This window comes from Schistocerca nitens, chromosome 8 (genome assembly GCF_023898315.1).
Source record: "Schistocerca nitens isolate TAMUIC-IGC-003100 chromosome 8, iqSchNite1.1, whole genome shotgun sequence".
In the NCBI taxonomy this organism is placed as follows: domain Eukaryota; kingdom Metazoa; phylum Arthropoda; class Insecta; order Orthoptera; family Acrididae; genus Schistocerca; species Schistocerca nitens.
This window is the reverse complement of record NC_064621.1, coordinates 580,374,069-580,382,142: the sequence shown is the minus strand read 5'-3', so window position 1 is coordinate 580,382,142 and position 8,074 is coordinate 580,374,069.

Genomic DNA, 8,074 nt, shown 5'->3' with positions numbered 1-8,074 from the left:
TCGGAGTCCCAGCTTCACTTACTCTGTAGAAATACGCTAAAAGTGGAATTAAATGGATATATAAAGCATGTTTTTCACTTCACCTCCTTCTCTTCTTGTTTATTCAAAATATTTAAACAAAAAGCAAGTTATATTAACGCGCCTAAATATGTCATATTATTAGAGCAAATACGCAATGAAGAACGTAAAAAGTTCGAAACTGCCTTTCCGACACTATGTTACTCATGTAAGACTGTAATTTTTAGTATTTAAACAATAGTTGTGTGCGCACGACTGTAATCATGATCAATAAGCAATCATAAACAGTTGTCTGTTAACTTTTTGTACTATTTAAGATGGCGGCAGGCCCTGACCACTCTGGCTTCAAAACGACGTACATCGTAAATCGATCGTGTCTTCTCAGTTCTTCTGTTACTTCAACGTATTTTATATACGTATGATATTTGTATAATCATCAAATATGCAACATAGCCTTGTAACCTAAGACATTTATCTTTGACCACCAGCCAATCAATAACTTTCATACTATAGTTTGTGACCATGCTCACTGCACATGTAACGAGCATACTGATGTGTATTCCGCGGTTGGAGAACTTGTTTACTACATATCTGACATATATTTACGCTGGGACACTGAGTTTAATATATCTTGACGATGAAATGAAATGAAAGTGCATCGTATTGCATTATTGGCTGGGAGGCCCCATCCGGGAAGTTCGGCCGCCGAGCGCAAGTCTTAATTCAGTCGACGCCACATTGGGCGACTTGCATGCCGGTGATGAGGACGAAATGATGATGATGAGGACAGCACAACACCCAATCCACGAGAGGAGAAAATCCCCCACCCGGTCGGGAATCGAACCCAGGCCCGCTGCACGGAAGGCAAGGACGTTTCCACGCAGCTACGCAGGTGGACAGATCTTGGCGATGACTTCAGTTAACAGAGTCTAATTATACCGAACGTGTAAGTAGTATAGCTACAATGAGTTTTAATCTGACGTTGGAATGGTATAATAATGCTTTTTTTACTCTGTATACATTTGCACAAATATTTTTTCAGTGTTGTGCATGATAGTGACTTAAGGCCGAAATCATGATAGTGATATAAGATAAAGATCTCTGTACAGCCAAACTGCGGAAATATCATTGAAACATGAAATGAGAGTGTTAGATAGAGAGGCGACATTCTTCTCACAATACTTTGTTCGATAACCTTAGACTACCGATTGTTGTTGTTGTTGTCTTCAGTCCTGAGACTGGTTCGATGCAGCTCTCCATGCTACTCTATCCTGTGCAAGCTTCTTCATCTCCCAGTACCTACCGCAACCTACATCCTTCAGAATCTGTTTAGCGTATTCATCTCTTGGTCTTCCTTTATAATCCTGTCATTGGCTGTCCCTCCTCTCCATCTCCCCCCCCCCCCCTCCCCCCTCCATCTACTTCCTCCAAACATAAGGCTACATTTGACTTACATCTTTTCCACCACTTACCTGATACATTCTCCACCCATTTCATCTCTCACTCCACGTCATTCCCCCTCCCCCCCCACACACACACACCTCCAATCTTCCCAATTAATAGCTCTACTTTTATCTCATTAACAACTTTCCCACCACCATTCTAGCACTATTCCCACACGCTTTATTCCTGATTCCATTCCACTTCCCTTCCAACAGACCCCACTCCATTTTTGTAAATACGAAATTAATTGTATAATTTATGTATTTAATACCTTATATTTTATATTATAACTTTTCTACAACCTGTTGCTTACATCACATAATATATTAATGGCAAACTTTTGTAACTTTGTGTACCATGTTTATCTATGACACAAAGACCCACTTTATAATAAAATTCCACAGGTGGTTGTGTTCTGTCAAGTTTATAATGGTATTACACTTCACAAATGTGTGAGTGTTTCTGATTTAGAGCAGTATATGTTGTAGTGTACGCTTTTTGGAATGATATCATATCTTCGTGCTAAGAGCATATTGTTTACACCTTGTATTCACAGATAGTACTGGTTTCCCAAAGATGTAGACCTATGCGAAACTGACATTGTTCCTCCAAAGATGAGTTTCAGCTTTATCATGGAGGTTAAAAAGTAGGGAGCTGTCATTATATCAGAAACTTGAAGCCGACGTCCGCCATCTTACTTAGCCCAAAACATTAGGTACAGCGCATTTATATCTCCATGGTTCACTACAGTGATACTTCCCCATGAGGCGAAGCTGACATGCACATGCTCATTTAGTACTGGTTTCCCAAAGATGTAGACCTATGCGAAACTGACATTGTTCCTCCAAAGATGAGTTTCAGCTTTATCATGAAGGTTAAAAAGTAGGGAGCTGTCATGATATCAGAAACTTGAAGCCGACGTCCGCCATCTTACTTAGCCCAAAACATTAGGTACAGCGCATTTATATCTCCATGGTTCACTACAGTGATACTTCCCCATGAGGCGAAGCTGACATGCACATGCTCATTTTTGACTGTTTGGGGGTATTTATCGACTCTTGTGGTCATATCCTTAATAGCATCTGCTGCTTTGATTGTGTGGAGACGTAGCTGTTTCATCAGAACTGCCAGCTTGCATCGTTTATAGGTATAATAATCGATCCGATAGTAAACTAAAATTTAAAGGACTGACATTTCATTCATAAATAGAACCATTCAAGCGTGTTTTTTTTTGTACACTCGAATTAAGGTTGCGCTGTTTACTTTTATTCTTTCATTTGCTTTTGATTGCCTTCGAAATCGCAAACGCTCCGACATCCAAGCAGTGTCGTCTCTACACAACACACGCTGATTGTTGGTAGGGCATCTCATGCCCAAAATTCCTCCCGTTAATAATTATTCATTGTTCACATTTCTTCCCTCTTCAAAAAAAAGATTCTGGCTGGAACAGTCGGATACAGAGGTCATGTGTGCGCCAGTTTTGTATGGTTGTATGAATGGGTGTGTGTGGTTTGCTTCCTTTCTGAAGAACGCTTTGGCCGTAACCTTTTGTGAACAGTCTTTTCGTCCTACCTGCCTGCTGCTCGACATGTGAATACCAGTCCATCTCCTTCACAGTATAGTTATTCCCCCATGAAGTTTGTTGTAAGTAATGCATTGCACTTCAACAGAAAGGATGATGAAATACACAATTTCAGAGACTTTACTGGTCCCATACAGAAATGATGTTTTGTATACAGATTGAAGCGGCGATTGAAAATTTGTACCAAAACTGGGAATCGAACATAGGTCTCCTGCTTGCTAGGCAGGTGCGTTATCCACTAAGCTACCCGGGCCTAGAACTTTGCAGAACTGCACCGATTACTCTAGCATGCCTCCCTCCTCGAGCAAAATTCTCACTGTCGCTGCAATCCACTCTAAATTCCCCCTTACATACGAGCAGAACTGCAGGGACTCTCGATGTTCTGGAGTGTAAATGGAGGAGGAAGGCGTGCCATGGTAACCCATACTAACAGCTGCGCCAGGGTGGCTTAGCGGCTAGCGCACCTGCATAGTAAGCAAGAGACCTGGGTTCCATTCCCGGCCTTGATATAAATTTTCACTCATCGTTTCCGTCTATACACATACAATCACACGTAAAGGGCAATGATGTACATAATTACAGTATCAGAAGGAAAAAATGATGTTCATTACGACACACACAAACAGGGGTTCAAAATGCTGCAACCAAAAGTTTCGATCACTTACCCAGCGACATAAAATACCTAATAGACCGCAAAGTAAAATTTGAAACTAAACAGAAAGCGTTTTTCCTTGATAGTTCCGTCTATGCTCTAGAAGACTTATCTATTACTGTAATCTGTAAATGGTGATGGGTGGGAATTACAAACATCTGTCTGTCATTAATGAAAAAACAAAAAACAAAAAAAACTTATAAGTGATCAACATGGATGTATATTTAAAAAATTACTTTAATATAAAAAGACTTTTTCCACATCATTACGATTTGTCATGCAAATGAAACATGGAACGTGAAACTGACTAACGATCTACTGATAAATGACAAAGCATGTTATAGACTTATAAACTGTGAAAACCTGAAAATGAAATTCAGAAGTAGAATGAAGCAAATAATGAAAGTAAATGTACATTCCTGAAAAACTGACAATTGGTGAGAAATATACAGGTAAATATACAAATAGGCTACCGCTGGAAAGGTAGGCCTATATGTGACAGGGTTAGGCTATCATTACTAACATAATGACTTAAATACACGTTAAAGAAAAATATCCATTGTTCAGGGTCTAAGGGTTTGATACAATCCCTTTAATCACATTTATAATATTACACAATGCTGGAGCATATTTAAAATATTGTCACGTAGAAGAAGGTGTAAGTAGATGAATGACGAGCGCTAACTTCACTTAACAAAGGCTTATTCAGCACTTGCACACAAAAGAGCGCGGAGCGAAATGCCTCCGACCATAACACATACAGTATATATGCAGCTACAGAACGTTCCAGTACAATGATTGACATTTGTGAATACTTCTAGAATGTACTCTAACCGAATATAGAAACTAAAGTTGAACAGTGCTGGTGAGTATTGAACTCACGACCCTCCATGCAACATTTCAGTTTCATAACGCCTACACTACGTTGCTAGTCAGCAGCCTTTGAAGGACTGCGTCTCGGTGTTATGTCGCCCTAGTCCGGGAACGAGTCATCGGTCGTTCATACTCCGACTCCCGATGACTGATTCTCGCCTTGGCGGTGATCTTCTTAGAACTTTTGCCGCTACCTCTTCGTCACCTGTCCGCTTGTTGCCTGTCGCTGTAGCTTCGAATTTACCCTGGGTTTCAGGACCCTTATAGGGCTTCATTCAAAGGACGTGGACCGTATCTCAGATCTTTCGTCGTCTTGTGTCGGGGTCGAAATCTTCAACTTCATAAGTGACATCAGACAACTGTCTTACAACTTTATAAGGTCCAAAGTAGCGCCTGAGGAGATTGTCAGAGAGACCAATCTTGCGAACAGGAGTGAAGATCCAGACGAGGTCACCAGGCTGGTAGACAATGGGGCGGTGGCTCGCGTCATACCGTCGGCGATCGTTTTCTTGAACCTGCAGCGTGCGGAGTCGAGCTAACTGCCGAGCTTCCTCAGCTCTGGTTAACACCTGGCCGATGTAATCGTCGTCCGTGTCACCAGGATGTAACTGAAACACAGTGCCCATCGTCGTCGTAGCCTCACCCTCATGCAAGAGGGAAAATGGCGTAAATGCTGTGGTGTCTTGTTTGACGGTGTTGTCAGCAAACGTCAGGAAAGGTAGCACCTATCCCAGTTGCTCTGCTCAACATTGACGAACATTGACAACATGTCGGCCAAAGTCTTATTAAGACGTTCAGTAAGCCCGTTAGTTTTCGGATGGTAGGCAGTCGTCATGTGATGAGGAATGTTGCACCGTCGGTTTATCTCCGTAACAAGATTCGATTGAAAAACTCTTCCTCGATCCGTAATTAATGACCTTGGGGCACCGTGTTTTAATACAATGTCTTCCACGATGAATTTGGCTACCTCGGATGCTTGGGCTGTTTTCACGGCTTTTGTAATGTCATAGCGTGTCAGATAATCAGTGCAAACAATAATCCATCTATTGCCACTAGCAGATGTTGTAAATCGTCCGAGTAGGTCAATCCCAACACGCTGGAAAGGCGTTTCGGCTGGTGGAGTTGGTATGAGTTGGGCGGGTGGTTTCCGAGGAACTGCCTTTCTCCTCTGGGACTCTCGACAGTGCGACACGTAGTGACGGACACTCCAAAATAAACCTGGCCAGAAAAATCTCTTGCGGATTCTATCGTATGTCCTAATAAATCCCAATGTCCGGCCTCAGGTGTGTCATGGAATTTCTGTAGAACATTTAAGCGCATGTGTTTATGAATCACTGGTAGCCACCTCTTTCCAAACGGGTCAAAGTGTTTCTTGCAAAGCAATCAATTAACTACCTTAAATTGTCCTTTCACATCCTCTGACCGATTTAAGGCAAGCATAATTTGAGATATTTTGGCGTCCTTCTTCTGCTAAGCAGAGAGATCCTGGTGTGCAGCGTGACAGTCACCATCTTCATCAAAGTCTTGATGGTCTTGCTCAGGGTTTCTTGAGAGACAGTCGGCATCTTGGTGTTTTCTTCCACTTTTGTACACAAGGGTAATGTCATACTCCTGAAGACGTAGTGCCCACCTGGTGAGTCGTCCTGTTGGATCCTTATGACCGGTCAAGCAACAAAGTGAATGATGGTCTGTAACAACTGTGAATGGTAAGAAATTCTCTTTCTGTATTTGAGTAGTTTCTCTCGGCTTTTGTAAGTGCCCTAGAAGTATAGGCTATAACCTTCTCTTTTCCATCCGAAATTCGCACCAGAACAGCACCGATTCCATACCCGCTGGCATCAGTGTGTAGTTCTGTAGGTGCTCTCTCATCAAACAGACCAAGTACATGGTCAGTAGTCAGAGCTTTTCGCAGCACGTCGAAAGAATCTTTTTGAGTACCACCCCAGATAAATTTAGCATCAGCTGTTAACAACTCTTGGAGTGGGCTGGCTTTGATACAAACGTCTTCGATAAAACGACGGTAATAAGAGTATAATCCGAGGAAGCTTCTCACATCTCTAATACTTTTAGGAATAGGAAATTTCGTTATAGATCTTACCTTTTCTGGTCAGGTCCGCACGCCTTCGTTTGACACAAGGTGTCCAAGTACTTTGATTTCTTTTGCTCGAAAGAGACTCTTTCTTGGATTAAGTTTCAGTCCGCCTTGTTGGAGACACTTACGAACGGCCCTCAGTTATTTTATATGTTGATCAAATGTCCATGAGAACACTATAATGTCATCTAAATAACAAAGACACATCGTCTACTTCAGGTGCCTTGCAAGATTATCCATCATCCGTTAAAAAGTTGCTGGTGCATTACGTAAAGCAAACGGTGGTATTACCTTAAACTCATAGAGGCCCTCAGGGGTGATGAATGCAGTTTTCTCACGATCAGCCTCATCTACTTCGAGTTGCCAGTATCCCGAGTACATGTCCATGGTTGAGAAAAACTTACCCCCCTTCAGACAATCTAGTGTATTGTCAATTCGTGGAAGAGGGCAGCGTCCTTTTTAGTTATCTTATTAAGCTTCCTGTAATCAATGCAAGATCGCCAACTGCCATCCTTCTTCCTGACGAGGACCACTGGTGGCGACCATGGGCTCTGCGAAGGTTGAATGATATCATTCTTCATCATTTTCTCTACCTCGTCGCGTGTTATTCGATGTTCCACTGCTGACACACAGTATGCTCTCTGGCTTATTGGTTGATGGTCTCCAGTGCTAATCCTGCGCTTCGCCGTCGATTTGTCTAATCAGCTCATCACCTGTGGGTTGAAGCATTCAGAGAACTCTTGAAGAATGTCAAGTAGCTTCTTCTGTTTTTCCTTAGTGAGATCTGGTGATAGTCGAGCAGAATATCTTGTAGTGGTAGCGCTAATTTCGCTCACAAACTCGGCATAGGAAGTTTCTATGACGCTCAGCTGTTCTGCAATTAACGGCTCAGCGTTCGCTAGGCACATGCGTCTTGGAAGGATCTGCGGTTCTTGGTGACAGTTAACTATGCACAATTCACCGAATCTAATTTTAAACGAGACGACAGAGGCTGGAATGGCCAAGTTATTCTTCAGTGGTATGCTTCTCTTACATTCCACTACAAGATCCATTGGTTGATGCATGGCATGCCACGTAACAGCTACCTTTCTAGCTCTGACAGCAGGAATTATCACTTCGTCCAGCACACATAGTCTCCACACATTCGGATGCGCATCTTCCTGTCCACAGTATCTCATCTCGTCTAGCATAATCTTCGAGCGACCACAATCTATAATTGCCTGAAAAGGTTTCAAAAAGTCCCATCCGAGAATGACGTCATGACTGCAATCTTGTGAGACGATAAATTCCAAGGGCTGTGTATGGCCACTTATAACCACACGAATGATACATCTTCCTGTACATATTTTACATTAGCCACTTTCAGCAGAGATGTTTTGCTGTCGACGAACACGGTTTTCTGCAACTGGCGGCG